The sequence below is a fragment of the Macaca nemestrina genome, chromosome 6 (assembly GCF_043159975.1).
Source record: "Macaca nemestrina isolate mMacNem1 chromosome 6, mMacNem.hap1, whole genome shotgun sequence".
Lineage (NCBI taxonomy): Eukaryota > Metazoa > Chordata > Mammalia > Primates > Cercopithecidae > Macaca > Macaca nemestrina.
In genome coordinates, this window is record NC_092130.1 from 93,353,888 (window position 1) to 93,369,005 (window position 15,118).

The 15,118-nt window shown below is 37.6% G+C and overlaps 1 protein-coding gene across 4 annotated transcripts in view; it reads left to right on the plus strand.

The window, feature by feature from the left end:
* LOC105475037 (hyaluronan and proteoglycan link protein 1) overlaps positions 1 to 15,118 on the plus strand; it is an 82,414-nt gene that overhangs the window by 54,396 nt on the left and 12,900 nt on the right. The window lies entirely within an intron of this gene.

A 15,118-nucleotide genomic window follows, 5' to 3' on the forward strand; every position in this document is an offset into this window, starting at 1 on the left:
AGTTTTGGTTCAGCCTTTCCAAATCCCAGGAAAATATTTTCAATTGATGGAATGAGAAGCAGCAGATGAACAAGAGAATTATGAATTTGGGTAGCAAATTTTGTTTGGTCTTGTGCATGGCTCCCACATAACATGCAGCATCTGATACTCCATGAGAGTCCACCAAAGACAGGTTGCAGCAATCTTCCTCATGCATGTAGGCAGCTTTGAAGAGTATTGGATTTACATTTGGTCACTGCAATGCTATACTGTTCCTTATGTAATAATTGCAGAGTTGGGATTTGGTGGCATAAAATGTATCACAAGGAGGAGGTGAATTTAATAATGTATGATCACAAACCATCTGCACAGCCAAAGTTTTATGGAAGAACTGGATATGTGTTACTCAGTCTTAATTTTCTCTCTCCCACCTAAAACTTATTTGAACTCTCTGAGTCTGTTTGGAAAAGTTAAATCAATTTATTTTTGTCTTTTTGAGGCAGAATATCTTATTTGCAGTCACCAATGCAAAATCTACAAATACCAGGAAAAATTCTGCAAATATTTCATAAATCATAGGGGGAAATATGTGTGTGTGTGTGTGTGTGTGTGTGTGTGTGTGTGTGTGTGTATTTATATATAGAGAGAGAGAGAGAAAGAGAGAGAGTTAATAATTCTGTCTAAAAACCAATAGCTATAAAACATCAGAGAATTCCATCATGGAATTATAAAAATTAGCACACCATCCATATTAGATAACTAAATCTAAAATTTCTTATCAATTTACCAGAGGGCATGAAACCAAAAATGATAATAAGAACCTACCGCATTAAACATAGACTTGCCATTTGATCAAACTTAGAATATCACCATATTAATACAATAAATGAGCTTAAAAGTAAAGAACAAAAGTATATATGTAGGAATATACATACATATGTAAAAATACTCATATATTGCACCCATGCATATACACCCATAGACAACTTATTTATTCAACAAATGTGTTAGGCACTTATGTGGAGACATTAGGAATATGATGACAAAACATACAGTGTCTGCCTTCAACAGCTTATAGTCTAGTGAGAGAGACAGTCATTACTAAGAATAAAGAGTTATTAATCATGGTAACAGAAATATATATTTTCTTACCAACTTTGCTTCTGTCAGTATGCATAATTGCTAGCCCATGTCCTAGTCTTCTTTGCATTTGTGTGTCCTTTTGAGAAAACAGAATTCAGCCGTTTGCTGAACATTGGCCATCTCCATGCAAAACACTGGGTTATTCTCCGTGGAAATATAAACCATCTCTTCAGTGTGCTTACTGACAATATTACCAAGGCAACAAGCAAGCAAGAAAAAATAAAATAAGTGTTAAATGAAGGTGCAAATGTGGAGAAAAGAGTAATTAGTTAACAAACTAAAAGAGCTTACTATTTAGAACTTTGAACCATATCCATTAAATGTTTAACCACTTAATAGAGCTGAACTCATAAAATACATTTTAAGAATATTTCTAAACTTGATATTGAAAAATCTAGAATGCTGAATTCTATGTTATTCTGTGAACTATTAAAGCAGTATTGTTCTATAATATTTCCAGGTATAAAAGCTTGTATTGAATAATCTTTGCAGGTAGCAACAAATTCATACTAAACAGACATTGCTTTCCCTGTGTCATCCTTTGTGCTGTAATCAGCATAGTATGTGTGAAGCCAATGATTATTTGGAAACTCTCCCAAATACCAAGAAAACCCTATTAAATAGTAAAGGCTTTCTCTTTGGTTGCAGCTCTGCAAGAACCTTGACTCAGCTAAAGAACTAACTATAGCTTAATGGCTTAGTGTTACAGTGATTTCAACACGATGATGCTCTGATTTTACCAAATATCAATAAATAATAGTTTTAGATTCTTTATTGATTATGTTCTTTATTTTAAGTGGAAAGTGGAAAATTACCATTTTAGAAGAGTCTTTTGGAATACAAACACCAAAATGCTAACAAATTAAAATATTCAATCAAGAGGTTATCACACTAATAGTATCAAGGGGAGAAATGAAATCTTTTTAAAAGAAATATTCTTATTTCCAATGAAAACATTAAAAACATAGGAAATTATTCAAAATAAAATTACTTCAAAAATATTTTGTGTATTTTGTGTTGTCACAGTACACTACCCCTAGACTTGTCTGCCTTCAAGAATGATTATCAAGTAGTCAGTACAAATGGTACCATTTTAATCTTGGCTTAATTCAACATGTTGGTTACTTGACTTCACTGTTAGTCAGTGACTAATCACCACATCTAAGGTGGGTGGAGTAATTTTTCACATGCTTGGGGATTGTGCTGTGGAGTGTATTGAACAAAATAAGTTAAATAAGAATTCTGCCTACCTTTTCCAAACACTGTCGACTCAAAAGAAAAACAGACATTTTGGATTTGGAAAACCCAGAAAGGCCGTAATCCATCAAGTATAAAACGAATGAAGTATGTTAGAACAAGAAGCATTTTACTACAGTCAAGAACGGAGACTCAGTAAAAAAGTAGGAACAAAGAGTCCTATCTTATTTCTAAAGAGGGATTGAAAGTTCAAATTAAAAACGCTTTGAAAATATACCCTTGAAGAGAGGAGATTTCCACTTCTAGCTGAGTCTATTTGAAATGTTGCTTCCCTCCCTGCTTTAGCTTGTTCCTGGAAAGCATTGGAAATTATGTTTGTCTTTTTGGCTCAGAGTTACTGAAGGGTAGAGAAAGAGCAGGTGAAAGGAAAGACATGTAAGTCAAAGATATGTGTAATGTAGCCTTTATACATTACAAGATATATGACACAAATATATTTTCTTTGTAGATGACTATATTTGTTCAGAATGATTTCATGATTATCTATGACTAATAATATTGCTAGCAAAAAATAATGAACACTTTTATACAAGGCTTTTTGTTCTCTTTTTTTTTTTTTTTTTTTTTTGGTTTCTTCAGCACAGAGAGGTAAATTATAAAGTTTTAAATTTTCAAATTTTCTTCTCCAGTATTACATGGGTTATGAACAATTACTTCTTACTTTATCCTGAAAAATGTTGTCAATTATGCTGTCAGACTTTAAATGTGCAAAAATCTGCATGTGATTATCTTTATATCCTCATTTTGCTTTGACTTTTATCACAGTCATTAACAAAGGGTCCTAATAGCTTAAAGTATTGAAGCACTGAAAAGCTGATTAGATAGTTAATGCTTCATTTAAATGTTTCTGTATAAACAGAATACCTTATTCTAAAAGATGCATATAGTAACAGCATCTTATAGACTTCCCAGAATATATTAAAATCAAAGTGTGTTCCAAAATAAAGCTTCTTGAACTTCGGCCTTTTTTCTTATAACTCATTATTTGGCTTACGTACATAATTGAATAAATAAATGAAAACAAATGTACATATAAATAATAAATATAAAAGTTCTTTTTGGCAAGGCACAGTGGCTCACATCTAAAATCTCAGCACTTTGGGAGGCCAAGAGTAGCAGATCACTTGAGTCAGGAGTTCAAGACCAGCCTGGCCAACATGGTGAAACCCTGTCTCTACTAAAAATTCGAAAATTAGCCAGACCTGGTGTCTCATGCCTGTAGCCCCAGCTGCTTGGGAGGCTGAGGCAGGATAATCACTTGAACCCAGGAGACAGAGATTGCAGAGAGCCAATATTGCGCCACTGCACTCCAGCCTGGGTGACAGAGTGAGACTCGGGCTCAAAAAAAAAAAAAAAAAGTGTTTTTAAGGGAAAAAAGACTGTGAAAGAGCACTGAGGGGGCAGTGAGCTCAATGGCGTTCATTCGCCATTGAGGACTAGTGTGGGAGGTGCTCGTTAAGCAAGGACATCAGCCTGAGATCTGAATAATGAGTGGGAGAAAGTCATATCAAAAACCAGAGGCAGAGCATTCCAGGTAGAAAAAGTAGAAAATGCAAATTCTCTGAGATTGGAATAGGCTATCAGGCCTTGGGCTTTCAAACCAAAAGAAGCCCAAGAGACTGCAGCCCGTCAGAATGGAGGTTGTGCTTTCAGAGAGTAGGCAGGAGGCAGACCACAGTACTTTATAAGTGGTCCGGAGTACAGAGTTCAGACTTTATTCCAAAATCATTTGAAAATGTTTAAAAGGTTTGAGCAAGGGGTGACACAATATGATTTACATTTATAAAAGTCCATGTGAATAACGGATTACGGGGTGCCAAGAGTAAAGGCGAGGCTACCTTTTAGGAGGATCTTGAGAGTTCAGGTGAGAAATCATGGTGGCAGGGACCAGGATGGTAGCAGTGGAAAAGGATGGAGATGAACCAATTTGAAAAGAAAAAAAAAAGTGAAGGAAGAAATGGCAGCAATTACTGATAGATTGGATGTAGGAATTAAGGGAAACAGACACATCAAGCTCAGCTGCTAGAGTTTGGCATGAACTAAAGAATGGATGATGGAGGCATAAACTAAATTGAGAAAGACTGGGAGAACAGATTTGGGCAAGGGACAGGGGACTCAAGTTAGTTATTTGTCATTTAATATAGGACCAACAGGAAGATGAGTTTTCTAGTTTCATGCTCAGGAAGAAGTATAATGCAAGAATGTTTTGGAATCATCAGCACATAAGTGGTATTTATCACTATGGGACCAGATGAGATCACCTGGGGAGGGGGGATATGCAGACAAAGGGAAGAAGACAGACCTGGTATGAGTTTTGAAGACCCTCAATACCAACAGCTAGGATAAAGGAAAATGCAGAGGTCACATATTCACTTCCCAGAGTCTGAACCTTGATCACTGATGTGTGGAATTACTTTTCTCATATGATGTTTTAAAAATTTAAATTAGTTGCAAGCACTTGGATATAGGAGATTTTTGCATTAAAGATGCATTTCTAGCCTCTGTTGAAAAATCCTAAGGCCTGCTATTTTTCAGCTTTCGTCCTCATAGGACAGCATCACTGGGAACCTGTATCTGCTGCCTGTTTAGAACAGGGCCTGCGCTCCCCACAATAGGTACAACCTTTTCCACTCTTTATCATCCTCACCATGCCCAGGTGCTCACTTCACTCCCCTCAGCCTTGCCCACCTGGGCATTTGTGTTTGACTTACCTTTTTTTTTGTTTCAGCACTAAACTTATTACCTGACCCACTGAACTTATTACCTGACCCACTGTAGGCTACTGACTCATGTTTGTTAGGTAAAAAAAAATCACAGTTCCCTTTTTATCCTCTATTGCCTCTAGGATTGACTCCTGTAATGGTATTATCTTGACGTCTTCTTTACTAAGTGAAGATATTAGCCTTATCAGTGTATACAACCAACAGTGTCATTCTACAAATTACAAATTACTTAACCTTACACTTCACCACAAAGTGGAAGTGGTCTGAGCGGAGACAAGTAGAGTTGAGCTCTACGCCTTTACCACATAAAGGCACATTTCCAGTAATTAAGGAGTGGTAGATAATTACAGCCTAATGAAGAAGAATGACTCATGCTAATGTTTTGGTTTCTCCATATCCTTTGAAACAAACCTCTAATATAGTTAAAATCCTGAAGAGTATGTTTATATTAAGAATGTCACTCAACACATTAGTGAAATATTCTAATTTTATTTCGTTTTCTTGTGTTCTTTAATCGTTCTATAATTATGATAACCTGGTTTGTGTTTTCTAGGTCTAAAACATAAAAATTAAATGCTAGTTATTTATCCATAAATCTTTGATAACACAGATAAATTTAAATTCTGAAAATTATTAACCAGAGCAGGCAACTCTAAGTTGACAAAGATACTAAGATTATTTTTACTTCTATAACAAGTTCCATCAGAATTAACAATGATAACAATAGTAATAAATTAATATTAACATTTAAAATCACTTACCATGTGTATTTCTCATAAAAAGTTCATTACCTGGGTCATCTCATTAAGTACTCATCACAAGATGCTATAAAGATGGTTAACCAGCCGGGCATGGTGGTTCACAACTCCCAGCACTTTGGGAGGCCAAGGCAGGCAGATCACCTGAGGTCAGGAGTTCAAGACCAGCCTGGCCAACATGGCGAAACCCCATCTTTACTAAAAATACAAAAATTAGCCAGACATGGTGGCAGGTGCCTATAATCCCAGCTACTTGGGAGGCTGAGGCAGGAGAATTGCTTGAACCTGGGAGGCAGAGGTTGCAGTGAGCCGAGACAGAAGTTGCAGTGAGCTGAGACCATGCCATTGCACTCCAGCCTAGACAACAACAATGAAACTCTGTATCAAAAAAAAAAAAAAGATGGTTAAACTCCGAAATTGAGAGAGGTTATATAGCTTGTCCCAGGTCACGAGGTTGTTAGGTGGTGAGGATGAGATTAAATGCAGGCAGTGCTCCAAACCCATACATGAACATACAGCAATATCAAAGCCTTTTCATGGCATCTTTTGCATGACACAATAGGTTAAAATGGTCCCCATTTTATTCCATTCAATTTATATAACTATGTTTCAGAAGAAATCACTAAGAAAAAGAAAGTTTGGTCTTGGGCTTTAGAGAAACTTTTCTCACAGGCCACTATTGTAATTCTTAACAGGGGTAAGAGGAGCAAGGAATGGATGGCAGCTGCAAATACATACATTCCACACCCACCCCAAAGACAAACTCTCTGAAACTCCCAAGGAAATAGAGGAAGGGGCAGATAGGATTTGAATGCTATTGATATAGGTAGATATAAATGTAGATATAGATGGATAGATACAGGCACAGGTATAGATATAAATGACATAGATATAGATAACAAAGACATGGACAGAGGTGGAAAGATAGTGATAAGTTTGTTTAAAAAGGCTTCTAAAATAGTAGTCCTGAAATGCACCCCTGCCTTGCTAAGAACCATTAGATTAGGCAATCCTCAAGAGTTGATGAGATGTGAACTTCTCAGGTACCAGTACTTTCTAGGAATTGCCTTCTGGAAGAGCACAGTAAAGAAGACAGTGTAGAAGATAGAAGCTGTTCTGTACACCTGGCACACTTTGGACATGTAAATGTTTGCTAGTAAGAGTCAACCTGAGCTGGGCACTCACTGTAGAGCAGGCACCAAGTTAAGTTCTTAATGTGAATTACTTCCTTTAACCCTCATAAGAGCCCAGGGATGAAGATGACTTACTTCCATTTACTGATGAGGAAACTGAGGTACAGAAAAGTTAAGTGACACAATGTAAGGTATAGTCCATATGCTTAACTAATACTCTATAACTGCTGAGAAAAGAAATGAAATAATGAATGTGGAAAGGCAGAAGCCACAAAGAACTTTATCAACAGAACAGAGCTAAATTTCCTCCTCACACTCTACTTCTTCCTGCTAGAAAAAACGATTCAGAAAAGAGAATGAAGAGGAAACAGAATATTTATCAGGATATTAACAGAGTTTCTGGTGTACATCTCAGAACAGTGATTTTTAAACTGTGCTCAGTTGACCTCCTAGAGCTCCTTGGGGCCTCGTGATGCCCAGCTCAAGCAGAGAGGCTCACATTTATAAGATTACATGGAAAAGGTTTGTCTTAGATATCCTTTGTTATTGAGCAGTTTCTCATCACATAATCCATTTAGCTCTAAGGAAAGAGAAAATGATGGATTTGGTCAATACCTACAAGCATGCTTCATAGCATATCACGTGTGATAATGCATATCTCAACAGGAAGGCAAAACATGCTGTTTGAGAAATTAGAAAAACACAATTTAGCTGCAGATTGATAGGAAAGAGCAGAGCATGAAGACTGTACAGTGGGTACGGAGAAGGTAGCCCCTGGCAGGGTTGGGAAATGGGCTGGATGGGAGGAATACGATCTCGTAGCCTGTGAGACCAAACAGCAGGGTCACGATAATGAAAAACAGCACCAATCACTTTATATCAAAGAGCAATCTCCACTTATCCTATATTCAGCGTTAGGTTTTTTTCCTATATGGTTCAAAACTAGACAACAATTACTATCTTTGGCAATAGTATCTTTAAAAAAAATAGGGAAATGCGATGAAACATGTATTTCATGTTTTAAATACATGTTTAAAGATCACATTTTTAGTAAACACAGCAATAGGTATACTGAGAAAATAAAATCCTTCAATTATAATAATATAATATAATTATGGCTACCAGCTTCTTGTGTGTATTTCCAGAGACTCTAGATAAACGGTTTTTGTTTGTCTATTTGTTAATTAAATTCCCTCAACTTCTACACTTGTTTTTATAAGATTTTTATTTAGTTTGCGCATGGGTGGTACATTCACAGGGTTCAAAATTGTTTTACTATGGAAGTGTACATGTGAAGATGTCCCAAGCCTTCCTCTACCCACTTTTCCCCACAGCTTCTCATAGTCTACCAAAGCTGTTAGTTTCGTGTGAATCCTTTCAGATATACTTTATGCCAAACTACACAAACTTTTGAATTCTCACAAATGGTAAGAAGCACGCATATTCCTCTGTATCTTCAGGTCAAAGTTTAAACTTCCAGGTGAAAGCAAAGATGTGCCAGAGAAAAATTCCAGATTTTTTTTTTTTTTTTTTAAGACAAAGTCTCGCTCTGTCACCCAAGGCTGGAATGCAGTGGTGCAATCTTGGCTCACTGCAAACTCCGCCTCCCAGATTCAAGCGATTCTCCTGCCTCAGCCTCCCAAGTATCTGGGATTACAGGCACACACCATCACGCCTGGCTAATTTTTGTATTTTTAGTAGAGACAGGGTTTCACCATATTGGCCAGGCCAGTCTTGAACACCTGAGCTCAGGTGATCCACCTGCCTCAGCCTCCCGAAGTGCTGGGATTACAGTTGTGAGCCACTGCACCCAGCTCCAGGTTTCAAATTCAAATCAGGTAGGTGAGGGCACAAGGCAAGAATGAGATCATTTTTCTACTACCCTTCTTACTGTCTTCCCTTCTAGAGGCTCAAGATCCTCTGCATTCAAGAATAGCTAGGAAGCAAGCTAAAACTTGGTCTCTGATAAAAGTAATGAACTATTTGAAAGAACAGTAAAGGCTGGATGCGAAGGGAGGGGGTCAGCATGGATGGGGGTGGGCACCTGGAAAGGTTTCTGATGCGATCTGATTAGACACATTAGAATCGTGTGACCAAAAGATAGGTTCTTCTGACTCCAGGTGAGCAGTTTCAGGAAAAATTAGATTTCTTCCAGTCTGAAGGAAACAAAATAATTATAAAGTTAAAGGTTAATAAGTAAGGCACTCTTTATTTTCCAAATTATGTGTCCTACAAAAATGTAACGTGTGAAGTACAATGAGAGACAAATGTTTAAATTGCATATTCTACTTAAATATGGTGTCTTTAATGTGCGTAACTATTTTTATAAAGTGTGTTCATTTTAGAGAGGTAGTATGGTGTAAAGCAAGCTCAGATATCCACGTTTACTGACACAGCTAGGTCCCAGCTGTATGCAGCACTAGTATATTTCAGTCACAGACACTTATTACATTAGGCACTATGTTGGTGCTGGAGAAAGAACGTAAACAAGGTAGAGTGATTGTTTGCAATAGACTATGGTAAGCACAGTGACGGACACAAATCCATCCTGGCTGCTCATTCTCCTGCAGGCTTTGGCTACATTAAGGAAAATAACAGCTTCCAAAGTGTTAGTATTACACATCCAAATTCACCAAAGTGTTAACAAAAGTCACAAAATAAAGTATTTTTAAACCCTTGTGCATTTTTTTTTTCCAAATAACTCATTATGGAGCTGACAACTGAGTCTATGTCTATAGTTTGGAAAGTCAGAAAGAAATTAACTTTCTGTTTGGGATGATGAAAAGTTTTGGAAAGGGATAGTGGTGATGGCTGCACAACAAGGTGAAAGTAATTAATGGTACTGAATTATACATGTAAACATCGTTAAAATAGCAATTTTTAAAATATATATTTTACCACAGTGGACAAAATTAAATGATGGTGGTAGAGTTTTTTCTTGGAGAGATTTTTTTTTTTTTCTTTTTCTTTTTGAGACAAAGTCTGACTCTGCCGCCCAGGCTGGAGTGCAGTGGAGCGATCAGGGCTCACTGCAACCTCCGCCTCCCGGGTTCATACCATTCTCCTGCCTCAGCCTCTCGAGTAGCTGGGACTAGAGGCGCCCGCCACCATGCCCGGCTAATTTTTTGTATTTTTAGTAGAAACGGGGTTTCACCATGTTCGCCAGGATGGTCTCGATCTACTAACCTCGTGATCCGCCCTCCTTGGCCTCCCAAAGTGCAGAGATTACAGGCGTGAGCCACCGAGCCCGGCTGGAGAGATTATTTTTAATGTTCTTATTTAGCCATCTTAAACACATTCCCCAGTTGGATTTATTATTATTATTATTACTATTATTATTATTATTATTATTGATCTAGGAAATCCAAAAGTCACAAGGCTACTTCATCCATACACCGGTGGAGAAAGTAACCAACATCAAGACTGGCTATCTTGCACCATCCTCAATTCATTTTAAAAAGATAAACTTATTTTTTAACATTGAAATTTTGATTTGTATCAGGGAGGTTCCCAAGGGCTTCACTTTCAAAATGAGTGGTGTAAGGACCATGAGAAGGGAGGGATGAAAAAGGCGGCTTTCTAGTGGGAAAGGCTCTCTGGAGAGGAGTGAGGAAGCCCCTGACAGCTGATCATCCCTGTCCTTCTCCAGGATGGCTCCCAATTTCATGTACCGTCATCGTTTCCCATGATGATTCATACAGTATATAACTACAAATGACCTAAGTTTAAGGTGTGACTTTGTATGGATTAAAAACATAAACTTTGTGACTCACACCTGTAATCCCAACACTTTGGGAGTCCGAGGCAGGTGAATCACCTGAGGTCAGGAGTTCTAGACCAGCTTGGCTAACATGGTGAAACCCCATCTCTACTAAAAAACACAAAAAATTAGCTGGACATGGTGGTACACACCTGTAATCCCAGCTACTTGGGAGGCTGAGGCAGGAGAACGGCTTGAATCTGGGAGGCAGAGGTTGCAGTGATCCAAGATAGTACCATTGCACTCCAGCTTGGGCGACAAGAGTGAAACTCTGTCTCAAAAAAAAAAAAAAAAAAAAGCCAAAAACACACATAAACTTTGATCCAAAGCACCCTTTCCTTTTTCCTGTCACCTAGATTTCTGTGGGTATGAACTGCCAAACAAATTTTTATGCTTTTATTAGGACTAAGAAAAATAGGCAGTGGTTCAATGTCATAGTTTTAAATTGTTTTTCTTCTCCAGTTGTGTTTGTCCTATTGTTTAAAAGTCTTCATCTAAATTTCATAGCAAGTAGAAAGATCAGTTGTTTGCTCAGGCCATTTCTTTTATTATTTGGTGAAACTAAATGATGTCCTCTGGATTTCACAGCAGAATTTGTAAGATAATAACGAGGCCCCAGCGGTTCAGTGAGTCCCCATTAGTGTTCTCACCAGGCCCTGTTGTTTCCCCTGGAGACAACTCTGAGCTTTGAAGGGCATCAGATCTTTCAAGTCATTGTCACTAATGGAAATGGGGAAATTATTTACTTGTAAATTGCACTTTAAAAAATTTCTGTCCCCCACTGGACATCTGCAGTTTCCCCAATTTCAACATTCAGCCTCATTTATGGACAAAATTAAGCTCTTCAACACTATGCAAATGTTTATGTGCACCTTTTCATACTGAAAGGGAAAGGAGAAATGGACAGTTGTATGCTACATAGTTTTATTTAAAAAAAAAAAAACAAGCAATACTTATTCTAATGATCAAGGTTTATTTTTATCTTTTGCGTTTCAATTGCTGTGCAACAGCCTGCTAATCAAACAGTTCTTTTTTTTTCTTTTCTTTTTTTTTTGAGACGTAGTCTTGCCGTGTTGCCCAGGCTGAGGTACAGTGACGCAATCTCAGCTCACTGCAACCTCCGCCTCCCAGGTTCAGGCAATTCTCCTGCTTCAGCCTACTGAGTAGCTGGGACTACAGGCATGCACCACCATGCCTGTCTAATTTTTGTACTTTTAGTTGAGACGGGGTTTCACCATGTTGACCAGGCTGATCTCGAAATCCTGACCTCAAGTGATCTGCCTGCCTCAGCCTCCCAAAGTGCTAGGATTACAGGTGTGAGCCACTGCACACAGCCCCAATCAAACAGTTTTGATTTAAACATTAATTTCAAACTGATCCAGGAGTTTAAATCCAATGATCAGATGCAAGACTTTCTCTAGGCGAGTGTGCAAAGTTTGTAATCAGCACTTGTGGTTCCCTTTCCTCTGTCTTCATCCCTTTCCTTTCCCTGTCTACTTCAGCGTGTTTCCTGGCTGGTCCCTGTGATGACAACCTGTGACATAGCACCTGGTAAAAACTGCAAGCTCAAGATTCTCATGAGGTAGACTTATCAGAGTCCAACAGCTAAGGCATGGGAGAGCCTGCAACAGACCACTTCTCCAGCAATGCTCAGTGCTATGTAGTCTGCAGTGTAGATCTTCTAAAAGCAAACAAACAAACAAAACCATTATTCTCAAGGCCATTTTTGGAGATTTAGCCTAAGGAAACTTAATGGCCTTAGTCAGTAAATACATTACATACCTTTGCTAGGGTTCTTTGAATTTCAGTCAAAGACTTCTGGCATCTATTACCTCAACACACACACACACACACACACACACACACACACCCCAAAACAAATGAGAATGGTAGAATTTTATACATTTTGATAGGCTTGTTTAAAAAACTATTTTGGGTGAGGGTCAGTGGATGTTTGGTGTCTGCTTAATTTTCAACATTATACCACACAAGTCATTCTCTAGTCACAGTGCTGGAGTAGAAGTAAAACACAAACAAAATCAGAAGCCTACACTTCTAAAATACTGCAAGATGGTTTACAGTTAACCACAGAAAAAAATTAGAAGTCTGAGTCCCTTATACAAGAGTTTTGATCTTTGCCTTAACCCTTTAATTTATAAAACATTTAGACCTTGTGTTCATTCTGGAACCGTTTATGATTACACTGAACCTCCCAATTTTCCAAGTCTCCTATTTCCAAGTCTCACAGGTGGCATTTTATATATTTACTTTTTACTCCACATGATTCAAAACTTTATAAATAAGTGAAATTATGGAAGACTAATGTATGACAAAACTATGCTCTATATTGGGCAGTATCTTAGTTGGAAAATACTGTGTAAAATCTATGCAGTAGGAACAGTTTAGTAGTCAGTGTACACTTCATATTGGTCAGCCATTGTCCTAAGCCCTTTATGTGTATTAGGTTAATTGTATATTGTAGGCAATAGTATCTGTAATTCACATACAAGGAAATTAGGGCTTAGGGGTTGCACAACTTGCCCAAGGCTACAGAGCTAGTAAATTGAGGAAGTGAGGTTAGACCAAGGTCGATGTCACATTAGAGCCCTTGTTCTCAACTTGTATAATATCCTCTATGCCAGTGCATTTGGGCATTATTTTTGACTTTTAACCAAACAACTTGAAAGAATAATGAAACTGAGACCTCTTGTAGCTATGTGTCTTATCTAAACTATGTTCCAGTATGGGAAGTTTCCACCCCCAACCCTTGCCCCCCAGAAGATACTGGTAAGGAAATGTTTCCTATGACCCTCAGGCATTACTGAGAAAACTTAGTCGACAGCACTTTTTCCTCCTCCTAGAAAGAAGACACTAGAGATGTTTCAGTAGAACTTGCATGCAGGCATTGTGGATATTGCCTGGGAAAAATTGTATGTAGGGTAGAATTACACAGATTTATCTTTTATATCTTGAGATTCTATGGTCCTAAATAATGAGCTCAAGAATGGAATATAAAGGAAATGCTTAATGAGCTGGATTTGTGATTCCTCTTAACTAAATACTAAATGAAGCCATTATCCTTGCATTTCGTTATCTATTCAAAGTGAGGGGCATTGATGGCTTTGCTAAACCTTTCAGCTTTTTGAGGCTTGGGACTCATTTATAAATGAAATGATATGCTCATTAAAAATATTAATTCTGATTGCTGTGTGATTAAAAAAAGAGATGCTATGTCTATTTTTTGGACGCTTTCTATTTTAAAATCCAAATCCTATATTTGCCATTCAATAACTGTGTGTCTCAACATGGCTACTCTTCTCAGTGACCTGGACATCTTAAATGATTCATGGTGAAGGATTATTCAACACCTATCTGCCCAAGGCAGGAGGTCTGTAGAGTTGTGTGAAGGGCAGCTTTGGCAGCTTTGAAAGCTGCGTATGGACACAAAGATATCCATATCCAGGAAAGCTTATATCGCTTTCTCATTTTCAAATCTTGCACATCCTCAAGAGACACTGTCAAGGTCAAAAGCACAATGTGCTAGCCAGGGGGAAACCCCAGAGAAAGCCAAGATCTGAAAATAACAGCTGGTATGTAAAAAATGGCAGACCTGCTGACTTGGCAGACTCAGGATATTGTGGTGCTCTTTGGAAGGCAATAAAGTCCTTGGAGGAAAACAAAAGGACAAGGAAAGGAAAGGTGGAAGTAATAAGATAACTGCAAAATAAGACATAGCAGAAAGCAAAGAGAGAGAATAGAAGGATATTTAAGGGGGTAAAGAAGGAAATAATTATTTGGTTAATTGGAAAAGAAGTATAACTTTGGATATGCTTTTAACATTCAAATTTTGAGGAATACATTTCAAAATCTTCTGGAATTTGTCAAAAGCGTTTACTAAAATTACCTTTGTCTAATCTTTCTGTGAAAACGAAATACATATTTCCTGAAAGGTTTCAAAATAGCCTAACACAGGTGTATACTTGACTAGAAGTCATAAATGTGAGGATATTCTGAGTTCTTTGGCCAGAACAGTACAATGAAAGTGAATCATGTTGCTTCATATTTTGCCTGTAAGTACAATACAAACTTACTGTATTAGAAAGCCCAGCTGGGTTTACCTTACCTTGAAATGTTTGGGTTTATACTGATGAACCCGTCATGCAACTCTCTCACTTCTCTTGGTCTTGTTTCTATATTTTTGATATGTAAATGTAGAAGAAAAAAATTGAAACAATAATAAATAGAATTTATTATGAAATCATTGACCTTCAAATGACTGTGAAGTCTTATATCCAATATTTCTTACTGACGATAATGTAACTTCTTTCCCTTTGGTTTAAAATACATGACTACTTTAGAGATACC